Source organism: Tupaia chinensis, unplaced genomic scaffold (genome assembly GCF_000334495.1).
Source record: "Tupaia chinensis unplaced genomic scaffold, TupChi_1.0 Scaffold144269_1, whole genome shotgun sequence".
NCBI lineage: Eukaryota > Metazoa > Chordata > Mammalia > Scandentia > Tupaiidae > Tupaia > Tupaia belangeri.
Window position 1 is genome coordinate 715011 of NW_006204127.1, and position 12527 is coordinate 727537.

Below are 12527 nucleotides of genomic sequence, written 5' to 3' on the forward strand. Positions count from 1 at the left end.
ATACTGAAAGAGGTGGTCATTTATTCAAATGCAAGCTACTAGAGTGAGACCCCAAGGGTCACAAATAATCAAGGAAACGTAACACTACCAAAAGAACAAAGTATATACCAGTAACTACTCTCCACCATGATTTAGATCGTGGTTTGTCCTCCAAGCATTTTGGAATTTGGTCCCTGTGTAGTGGCATCTGGAAGAGGTGAGACTTTCAGAGGTGATGCCTAAAAGGTGGAATTTGGGTAATGGGGGCATTGCCCTCATAAATAAATAAATGCTATCTCATGAGAGAAGCGAGTTCTCATTCTGTCAAGGAAAGGTTACTTTTCTGAGTGCAGGTTGTAAGAAAAGATGGCTATTAATGTGTACTCCTTCTCTCTTTTCAGACACCCATTTTCCTTTCTGATTCTATCAGCCAAGTTGTAATAAGACCAGAAGCTGGCCATATGCCAACCCCATGTTTTTTGGACTTTTTTTTTTTTTAGAGGTTTTTGCTATAGGGCGCATACGCTTGCCAGAAACGCAGAGAGAGACAGAGAGACAGAAAGCAAGAAATAACCCCCCAGGGGAATGGCCACACCACAATCCCTTCTCTTGGGATCTTGAGCACGCACGCACATGTGCCTGATGTGAGTTTAAGCCACCAGGTCCAGGACTTGAACTGTGGTCAACTACATCGGAGTCCAGTGACAGCCATTACGCCAAATACTGGTCCCTGTTTTTGGACTTTCTAGCTACCGAAATTATGAGCTTCTATTATTTAATAATCATGCAGTCTCAGGTATTTCTATTCAGCAACACAATAATAGATTGAGACAGTGGCCCAAAATAAATAGAGGTGCAGAGACTGATTGACAGAGAATTAAAAATAATCATCTTAAAAGCTCAGTGAGCTACAGAAAGCACAGATAAATAACTAAATAAAAACCAGGAAAACAATATATAATCAAAATTAAAAGTTCAACAAATAGAATCATAAAACATTACCACACAAACATGGACCTGAAGAACATAGTAATTAAACTGAAAAATTCCATTAAAAGCTTCAACAGCAAATAGAACTAGGCAGAAAAATCAGTGAGATTTACAACATTATTTTAATTACCCAGCCAAAGGAACAAAATGATAAAAGAAAGAAAATGTGTGAAGATATAATGTGGGACTTATGGGACACTATCTAGCAAAACCAATATGTGAATTACTACTCAGGAAGAGAAGAGTAAGGGTAAGAAAACATCTTGAAAGAGATGATGACAGAAAGCATCCTGGACCTAGAGCAGCAAAAGAACATTTACATCCATGAATGTCAAATAATCTAAAATAGATGGAAAATAAAGAAATCTTCATTAGGGCACATTAAAATCAAATCTTCAAAGTAAAGACAAAAAGAGAATTTTGAACACAGAAAGAGAAAAGTGGCTCATCACATACAAGGGAACTTCTATTAGATGATCAGCAGATTTCTTATTTTTTATGATTATTTATTTCATAACAGGAAGTAAAGACAGAGAGAGAGAACATGCACATGTGAGAGAGAGACAGAGAGATGCACATAAAGAGACATACAAACAGACAGGCACCCCCAACCGAGTCTTATCATGCTGTAGTTCCCTTCCTCTAGCTCTCAAGTCAATCAGAACCTTGGGAATGTCCATGCAAGGTGTTTCAGTTCAACCCAGGGTCCAAACCTGTGGTTGACCAATGTGGTTTCCAGCACTGTATGCCACCCACCTGTGCCAACAAGGCTAAGTCTACTAGACATTTCCCAGTAGACACTTTGTAGATCAGGAGCAAGTGGGATAATATATTCAGAATGCTGAGGAGGGAAAAAACCTTCCAACCAATAATCCTATACCTGACCATAGTAATAGTACTATACTTGAAGCTGTGTTTCAGAAATAAAGAAGAAATACAGACTTTCCCAAACAAGTAAAAGCTGAGAAAATTTATCATTACTAGACCTGGTTTACAAAAAACAATAAAAGTTGAAATCAGAGGATATTAAATAACAAATGAAAGTGTAAAAATTATCAACTCTATTAAAAGATGGGAGAATGAGTTGAAAAAAGGAAGACATACGAATAGCCAAAAGGTATATGAAAAATGCTCAACATCCCTCATTGTAAGGGAGATGCAGATCAAAACCACAATGAGATACCACCTAACCCCAGTCACAATGACTAAGATAAGTGCTGGCAGGGGTGTGGTGAAAGGGTAACTCTCCTACATTGCTGGTAGGAATATAAATTGGTTCAGCCACTGTGGAGAACAATTTGGAGATTCCTCAAAGATCTACAAATAGATCTACCATATGATCCCACATTCCCACTCCTTGGTATCTACCCAATAGACAGAAGAATTCTTAATAGGAAAAATGCTTGCACATAGATGTTTATTGTGGCATTATTCTCAATTGCTAAGACATGGATCCAATCCAAATGTCCATGAACAGATGAACGGATTGAATAACTGTGGCACATATACTTTATGGAATACTCCTCAGCCATAAAAAAACAACAAGACCCTTGCTTTTGACAGAAAGTGGATGAATATGGAAGATTTACTGCTGAGTCAAGCAAGCCAGGAGATGAAGGAGAGTCATTTTATGTCTCCACTTAATATATACAGAATTTCCACACTCTATGGCCAAAATTGAATGACTAAAGGATAGTGAATGGTTGTGAATACCAGATACCGTGTGAGAAGAAGATGGGTGAAGGAGTAGAGTCTAAGGAAGGACATTAAAGAGAAAAATAGGGAGGCAAGTCATTTACGGGACAAAAAAATGGATTATTATGTATTGAAGATAACTTTATAGTATTGTTAACTGGACTGGTGAGAAATCTACACATGTTGGAATATTCACTCTGCAAGCTAAGTAACATGTGATTAAATATATGAAAGAAATTGTAATAAAAATTAAAGGAAAAAAATCACTATAAAGGTAAGTATATAGTTAAATTCAGAATATTCTAATACTGTAATGTTGGTATGCAAATTACTTTTTATTCTAGAATAAAAGTTAAAGATGAAATTATTGAAGATAACTGTAGTTAGGATAGTTGTTACTAGAGACATATGGTTTGGACTATAGTTTTCTATGACAATTTCATGTTTTGGAATTTGGTTTTAGTGAGTGATAATTGGTTGTCCCCTGTAAACTTATGTGTTGGGACTTGATTATATTGGAAAGATGATAAGTGGAAACATAATTCCTTCGTGGTGTCCCAGGGTGAGCCCTTTGGGTATGATAATGTTGTTAGAGTGAAGTCCCTATAATTGGGTTAAGGTAGGTAGGGTTATGGTAAGTAGGGTTAGGGTAGGGGTAGGGTAGGTAAGCAGAGGGAGTAAGACTAGAAAGAGAAAGTCACAGGGCTACAGATTATATTCTGCCCTGCTAAAAGTTCTGCCTCCTGTCACTTGTGATGCTTTTGGACATAAGTCACCAGAATTGTAAGTTATTAAACTTCTATTTCTCTACAACTCAGTCAGTCTCAGGTATTTCTGTTAAGTGCAATGATAGCCTAGGACAGAAATACATTACAAAAAGACATAAATTATGACATTAATATCATGAAATATATGGGTAAGGGAAGTTAAAGTGTGGAGTTTTTAAATTTTTTTTTGAGAGGTTTTCACTAGAGGGTGCATGCGCTCACCAGACAGACAGAGAGAGACATAGAGAAAGAAAGCGAGAAATCACCCCTCAGGGGGGATGGTCATGCCGCTGCAATCCCTTCTCCTCCATTCTCCTCTGGGGATCTTGGGCACACACGCACACGTGCCTGGCGTGAGTTTTAAGCCACTGGGTCTGGGACGTGAACTGCAGTCAACTATGTGGGAGTCCAGCAACATAGCCATTACGCTAACTGCTGGTTCCCTGGAGTTTTTATATGAAGTTGTAATTAAATTGTTAACATCTTAAATAAGACTATTATATAGGGTTGTCAGAAGAGTCACAAACTACTTCTTACTGCTTTTCTATTAAAAAAAGAAAAAACCTATAAGATGATTTGTGTAAATCTTATGGTAACCACAAGGAGGAAACCTGTAGCAGATACAGAGAAAGAGATTATGAGAAAAACAAAACAGAACAAAACAAAACTACCAAAAATATTAACTCATAAATAAAAAAACACAGAAGGGAAGAAATGGACAAAGGAACTACAAACAATTATAAATAATGAACAAAATTGCAATAGTAGGGATTTACTTTTTAATAATAACTTTAAATATAAATGGACTAAATTTCCCAATCAAAAGACATGAAGATGCCAAATACTTTGGTTTTTTGTTTGTTTGTTTGTTTGTTTGTTTTTAAAGATCCAACTATTTATTATTTATTAGAGACTCACTTTAGCTTTAAGGACACACATGGCTAAAAGTGAAGGGATAGAAAAAGATAATTTATGCAAGTGATAACCAAAATATTGCAAGAAAGGTGGCTATATATCATGCAAAAGAGACATTAAGTAAAAAGTTAACTAGTGGCAAAGACAGTCATATGTAATAATGTTTATTTTATTATTTTTGAGAGATTTTTGTTATAGGGTACATGTGCTTGCCAGAGAGACAGGGAGAAATCACTACCCCAGGGGGGAGGGTCATACTAAAATCCCCACTCCTCCATTCTCCTCTTGAGATTTTGGGCATGCATGCATACATGCCAGGAGTCAGTTTCAAGCTACTGCATCTGGGAATTGAACTGCAGTCAGCCATTTGGGAGTCCAGTACCTCAATCGCTACACCACCTGCTGCCCCCTCCCCATGTATATTTTAAGGGCTGAATTCACAACAAGATAAAATGGGCTGGCCCCATTGGAAACAAGGCCTCATATAACTGACCATAATGAATCCCAGCCCTGAAGTCCTGAGGAATATGTGGGGTGCATTTGCATGCATGCCAAACTCCTGATGGGAAGGTAGAATGGAGGAAAAAGTATTGTGGCAAGACCACACTCCAGAGGAGAGGCTCAAGGTGCTCTCTCTCACTCTCATTCTTTTTTTAATAATAACTTTAAATATAAATGGACTAAATTTCCCAATCAAAAGACATGAAGATGCCAAATACTTTGGTTTTTTGTTTGTTTGTTTGTTTGTTTGTTTTTAAAGATCCAACTATTTATTATTTATTAGAGACTCACTTTAGCTTTAAGGACACACATGGCTAAAAGTGAAGGGATAGAAAAAGATAATTTATGCAAGTGATAACCAAAATATTGCAAGAAAGGTGGCTATATATCATGCAAAAGAGACATTAAGTAAAAAGTTAACTAGTGGCAAAGACAGTCATATGTAATAATGTTTATTTTATTATTTTTGAGAGATTTTTGTTATAGGGTACATGTGCTTGCCAGAGAGACAGGGAGAAATCACTACCCCAGGGGGGAGGGTCATACTAAAATCCCCACTCCTCCATTCTCCTCTTGAGATTTTGGGCATGCATGCATACATGCCAGGAGTCAGTTTCAAGCTACTGCATCTGGGAATTGAACTGCAGTCAGCCATTTGGGAGTCCAGTACCTCAATCGCTACACCACCTGCTGCCCCCTCCCCATGTATATTTTAAGGGCTGAATTCACAACAAGATAAAATGGGCTGGCCCCATTGGAAACAAGGCCTCATATAACTGACCATAATGAATCCCAGCCCTGAAGTCCTGAGGAATATGTGGGGTGCATTTGCATGCATGCCAAACTCCTGATGGGAAGGTAGAATGGAGGAAAAAGTATTGTGGCAAGACCACACTCCAGAGGAGAGGCTCAAGGTGCTCTCTCTCACTCTCATTCTTCCCTATTCCCATTTGACATAAGAGGAAACAAGCACCCTTTGGTAAGAAATTAAAAAAGAAAAGGATAAAAAAATTATGATTATATCTGTATGTAACATTAAAATATCTAAACATATAAAGAAAAATTAAATAGAACCAAAGGGAGAAATAAACAGAAATAATAACCTACCAATAGGCCAAAAAAATCAAAACAAAACAGAAAAATCTTGAGACATCAAAAATGGAAACACAACCAATCAAAACCACAGTAAACCAATCTTACTTACCGAATTAAGAAAAAATTAAAAATCAGAACAGACAAGTAAAGAGATTGAATCACAAATAAAAAAAACCTCCCAATAAAGAAATCAGAACCAGATGGTTTCACTGGTGAATTCTACCAAAAATTTGAAGAATTAATTCTAATACTTTTCAAACTCTTTTGAAAAATTGGAGAAGAAAGAACACTTGCAAACACGCTTCATGGAGTCAGCATTACCTAGACACTAAAGTCAGATAAGGACTTCACAAGAAAAGAAAATTACAGGCCAGTATATCTGATGAGCAAACATTTTCAAAAACATCTAGTTAACTAAATTTAATAGCACATTAAATGATTCAGGTGGGATTTATATCTAGAAGGTATATATGTGCAAAAAGCCAAAAGAGAAGGAAAAATAAAAACAAATAACCATCTCAACAGATGCATAAAAAGCATTTGACAAAATTCAACATCCTTTCATAACAAAACTCAACAAATTAGGCATAAAAGAAACATAATCAAGGACATATATCAATGGTCTCTAACCCCTGGGGCTATGGACTGGCACTTGTCTGTGGTCTGTTGGGTGTCACCCCCAACCTAGTCTGTGCAGCAGAGAGTGGGCAGCAGGTAAACAAGTAGGGCTTCTTCTGTGTTTGCAGCCACTCCCCATCACTTGCATTGCTGACTGGGTTCTGCCTCTTGTTGGATCAGTGGCAGTATTAGACTCCAATGGGAGCACAAAGCCTATTGTTGCATGATTATTTCATTGTATATCACAATGTGGTAGTGGTGGAAATGGGGGTGCATGCGAATGTGGTGTGTTTGGGTCGTCCTGGGACAAACCCTGGTCTGTGGAGAAATTGTCTCACAAAAGGTCAGTCCCTGATGCTAGAAAGGTTGCAGACTACCGCCATATACAAGAAACCTACAGCTAGCATTATAATTAGTGGTGAAAGTTGAGAACTTTTCCTCTAAGATCAAGAACAAAACAAAGATGACTACTCTTGCAACTTCTATTCAATATAGTGCTGGAAATCCTAGTCAGAGCAATTTGGAAAAAAAAAAAAGGCATCTAAAAGAAAGGAGTAAAATAGTCTCTGCAGATGACATGAACTTATTTGTAGAGAACCACAAAGACTTCCAAAAACTATTAGACCATTTGGAAAGGTTGTAGAATTCAAAATTTTTGTACAAAGATCAGTTGTGTTTTTATACATTGAGACAAACTTTCTGAAAAACTAGATTAAGAAAATAATCTCATATATCTAGCATCAAAAAAATTAGATACTTAGGAATAAATTTAACCAAGGAGGTTAATTAAGATTTATACATTGGAAACTACAGTATATTGATGACATAAGTTGAAGACGTAAATAAATGGAAAGCTGTCCAACCCTTAAGAAGTGAAAGAATTAATATTGTTAAAATGTCTACACTACCCAAAGCAATCTAAAGATTCAATAAAATATCAAAATTCCTATCATATTTTTAAAATGAAATAGAAAAGCAATCCTAAAACTCATATGGAACCACAAAAGATTCCAAATAACCAAAGAAATATTGAGCAGGAACAATAAAACTGGAGGTATCACAATGCTGGGTTTCAAGACACATGGCAAAGTTATAATAATCAACACAGAATGGTGTGGTCAGAGAAAAAGATTTATAGACCAGTGGAGTTGAATAGCACTCATAAATAAACAAATTTTGATCAATCAATATTTGACAAAGTTGCTAAGGACATACAATTGTGGGAAAAACAGTCTTTTCAATAAATAGTGTAGGGACAACTGAAAATCCACACGCAGAAAAATAAAAATTGTACCCTTACTTCACACCATCTGTAAAAATCAGCTAAAAATAGATTAAAGACTTAAAGATAAGAGTTGAAACTTTAAAACTACTGAGAAGAAAATAGGGGAAAAGCTTCTTGCCATAGGGCGGGCGCCACCACGCCCGGGGAAAAGCTTCTTGACGTTGGTTGGACAATAATTTTTTGGATATAAACCCAGCAGCACAGGCAACAAAAGGAAAAATAAACAAGTAAGATGATATTATAAGTAAAAAGAAAAAATACTTCTGCACAGCAAATGAAACAATCAATGAAGTGAACAGACAAATTACTGAATGGGAAAAAGTATTTGCAAACCATGCTTTGGATAGTAGGTTAATATCCAAGTAAATAAGCACTTGGGGCCAGCAGGTGGCATGATGGTTAAAGCACTGGACTCCCACGTGGCCAACTATGGTTCAAGCCCCAGACCTGGTGACTTGCTTTCTCACTTTCTGTCTTTGTCTGTCTCATTCCGTCTTTCTCTGATGAGCATGTGTGCTCTGTAGCAAATTGAAAAATAGGAATAATTATAAATAAAATTAAATAAATAATTATTTAAATAATAAGCACTTCAACTCAATAGCAAGAAATAACTTGATTTAAAAATGAGCAAAGTATCTGAATAGACATTTATTAGAAGAAAATATACAAATGATTGACAGATGTATGAGAAAAATGCTCAATATCACTAATCAGGGAATGACTGTCTCCCTTGGGGGATGATTTCTCATTTTTGCTCTCACTTTGTCTGTCTATCTCTGGTGAGTCCATACACCCTAAAACAAAAACCTAAAATGAGATATAACTTCACATGTGTTAGAACAATGATTATCAAAAATATGAAAGATAATATATTGGTAAATATGTGGATAAAGAGAGATTTTATATACCACTGGTTAAATGTAAATTATGAAAAACAGTATGGAAGTTTCAAAAAACATTAAAAGTAGTACTATATGACTCAGTAATTCCACTTCTGGGTATATATATATATTCAAAAGGTACAAAAATCAGTATCTTTTTTTTTTTTTGTAGAGTTTTTTTTTCCTATAGGGCACGTGCACTCGCCAGAGAGACAGAGAGACAGAAAGTAAGAAATCATCCCCCCTCCAGAGGAAATGGCCACACCACAACCTCTTCTTCATTCTCCTCTCAGGATACTGGGCACGCATGCACATGTGCCCGGCGTGTGTTTAAGCCACTGGGTCTGGGACTCCCACCGCGGTCGACTACATGGGAGTCCAGTGACATAGCCATTACGCTAACTGCTGGTCCCCAAAGACCAGTATCTTGAAGAAATATCTGTATGCCATGTTCATTGCAGCATTATTCATGAAAGCTATGGTATGGAATCAAATGGTGTCCACTAATGAATGGAAGCATAATAAAATATGGTATATATAATAATTGAGTATTATTTAGCTTTTATAGATGGAAACTTGACATTTATGAAAACCTGAATGAACTGAGAGCATATTATGCCAAATGAAATAAACCAAGCACAGAAAGAAAAATACTGTATGATCTCACTAATATGTGGAATCTAAAAAAGTAAAACTTGTCAAAGTAAAGAATAGAATGGTGGTTTTCAGGGCTTGGGGAGATAGTGGAGAAATGAGATGGTTGTCAAAGGGTATAAAGTTTTAGTTGGAAAAGATAAATAACTTCTGGAGAATTAATGTACAACATGGTGACTATACATTTAAAGTTTGCTAAGAGAGTAGATCTCACATGTTCTTATTCCTTAAAAACATGAGACCGGCAGATGACATAATGGTTACGTCTATGGACTCCCATGTAGTCAACGTAGTTCAATCCCAGACACAGCGTCTTCAGACTCACACCAGGTGTATGTGCTTACATGCCCAAGATACCAAGAGGAGAATGGAGAAGGGGTTGCAGTGTGGCCATCCCCCTAGGGAGTTAGGGGTGATTTCTCACTATCTGTCTCTCTGTCAAGTGCACGTGCCCTATATCAAAAATCTCTCTCTCTCTCCAAAAAAAAGGCAACTATGTTAGGTGATGAATATATTAATTAGCTTAGTATTGGCAATCATTTCACAACGTGTATATATATCAAAATTTTACATTGTGCATTTAAAATTTATATAATTTTTCTTTGTCAATTATACTTTAATAAAGGTGGGAAAAAATAAAGCAAGAATATTGTGGCCTAATGCTAGGGCTTTAATTAATGGATAGTGCAGTTTCAGTTGGATATTGTGTTTAAAAATGTTTCTTGCAGTTCATTATCACGGAAGAGTCTTGACCTATAAGATCTTTAGTATAAATCAGGTTTTGGGAAGTCTGTTTTCTTAGTGGATATATTTTGCAAGTTTGAGGTTCTGGTGATTTTGGTGTTTTTGTTTGTTTGTTTATTTGTTTTAGAATTATTTTTTGAGGCCAGCAGATGGCATAACAGTTATGTTGCTGGACTCACACATGGCCAATGGCAGTTCAATGAACATGTGGCTTGAAAATCATACTGGGCATGTGTGCATACATGCCCAAGATTCCAGGAGGGGAATGGAGGAGAAGGGATTGTGGAATAACCATCTTCCCCAGGGGGGAGGGGGGGTTAATTTCTCACTTTTGCTCTCATTGGGTCTGTCACTCTCTGGTGAGGGCATGCACCCTAAAGCAAAAATTCTTAAAATTATTATTTATTTAATTTCATTATTATTATGCAATTTGCTGTAGGGCATGTGTACTCACCAGAGAGAGACACAGAGGGAGAGAGTGAGAGGGAAAGTGAGAAAGCAAGCTACCAGATTCAGGGCTAGAGCTGCAGTTGGGTATGTGAGAGTCCAGTGCCTCAACCACCACACCACCTGCTGGCCCCCTGCTGATTTTAGTTTTGAAGATGAATTATTATATTCTCAGGGTAGTTTTGTTGCTAGGTTTAGAAAAAAATATATATATATTGCTTTGAGAAATTACATGAATTAACAGACTTAAAGTTTCTCAGGACATTTGAATGAGTATCGGCACTTGTTCATGAGAAAGATGGGAAACACAGCACAGTGTTCCAAATAGGTATGATATTGTCCGTTTTAATGTATTCACAGCTCCAGTGACTGTTCATTCATGCTAACCACAGACTTCACCTTCTCTTGGTAGAATTCCAACATTCTAGGAAAGCCACTTATGTTAAAGGTGACATTGCTTTCTCTTTTGGAACCTGCACTTGGCAAGGAACTCATTAGCCAGACAGGTGTTTATGTCATTGTCAAATTGCAATTGCTCATCTCTCTCTCTCTTTTTTTTTTTTTTCTTTTTGTTTGTGCCTGGAGGAAATAACACAAGCTTTTAGATGTTAATAAGTATCAACTAGCTTTCTGTGCTAAGGGGAATGAAAAACAAACAAACAAAAACAACCAGTAGCCATTATGTTAAGAATTGCCAGCTATCACTGTGTTTTCTCTACAAACTAAATATGTCATGAGCCTTGTAGGTACCCTGAGATGATTCTAGTAAGAATCCTGGTTGCAAACTCTCTATCAACAGTGTAAAATAAATATAGGATGCAATTTGGAGAAGAAAAAAAAAACAAATATAACACATGAAGGAGTTGATTGATATTGTTTAAATATGTATGGGTGAAGAAAAAAGAAAGAGGGCTAAATTAGCAAGAAAACGGAACTTTCTGAATAAGTAAAAAAGGATGTAGATGGAGGCTGAAATGAAGGAGGTAGAGGGATAAATTTAAGTACCATCGTTCGGCAGAACGGGGCGTTGTTAGGCTAGCTATCTAGGGAAAGCAAAAGCAACATGGACCACAGCTCCAATGTTGAGACATTTGATAACAGACTGTAAATACCAGCCATTATGGGGAAAATAAGAAAAGAGATAATTAGGGAAGATGCTATTACTCACTTTAAGTGGCAGCAAAACATTGAAGTAGAAAATCTAAAGTTAGGTGGGAAAGAAGCTTCATTGGGTCTGCTCATCCCAGAGATGAGGAGATTGGAGCACAGCCATGTCCAGTGAATTGCATAGTCAGTGATGTTCCTGGGAGTACTACCCTGTTTCTTAGACTGTGTTTTATAGCAAGCAGCTTTGTCCCTGCCTCATAGATAATAAAATGAAAGTGAACGGATATACTAATGTTTTGGGTACCCATGGAGCAGGCATTGTAGAACTCACTGAAAAGTCTTCACTAAGAACTTATTAAATTAAATGTTATCATTACGATTTCTGGTGATTGAAGGGTATGGATTACATTTGAAGAGTCCCATGGAATTCTCATCCCTGGAGTAATGCACATCTTTAACCAGCAACCTGGTCTCCAAACATAGCTAAAACTATCTCAGCTCCGAAGGAAACCCACCAATTTAAGTCTTCATGATTCAAAAGGAAGAAGAAATATGGAAGCAAGTGAACTCAGCACCACCTCCAGGGAAATGGGGTCTATGAGTATCTATGATGCTCTGACTCTGAATGTAACTGATCTTCACAATTCCATTACCATGAGTCCAAAAAGCAGGGATCCCTGGATCTGGATGTCAATAGGAACAAAATTATTTGAGTGTGTAGGAGAGAGCTGGGCTTAGGAAATGGTCAAGAGTTACCACTGAAGTGCTTGTGGACAATGGAGTTCAAAATGGCTAGAAGGAACCTAGGAACTAGGGCCCTGAGAGTGTAAGAATCACAATTCATTCCTG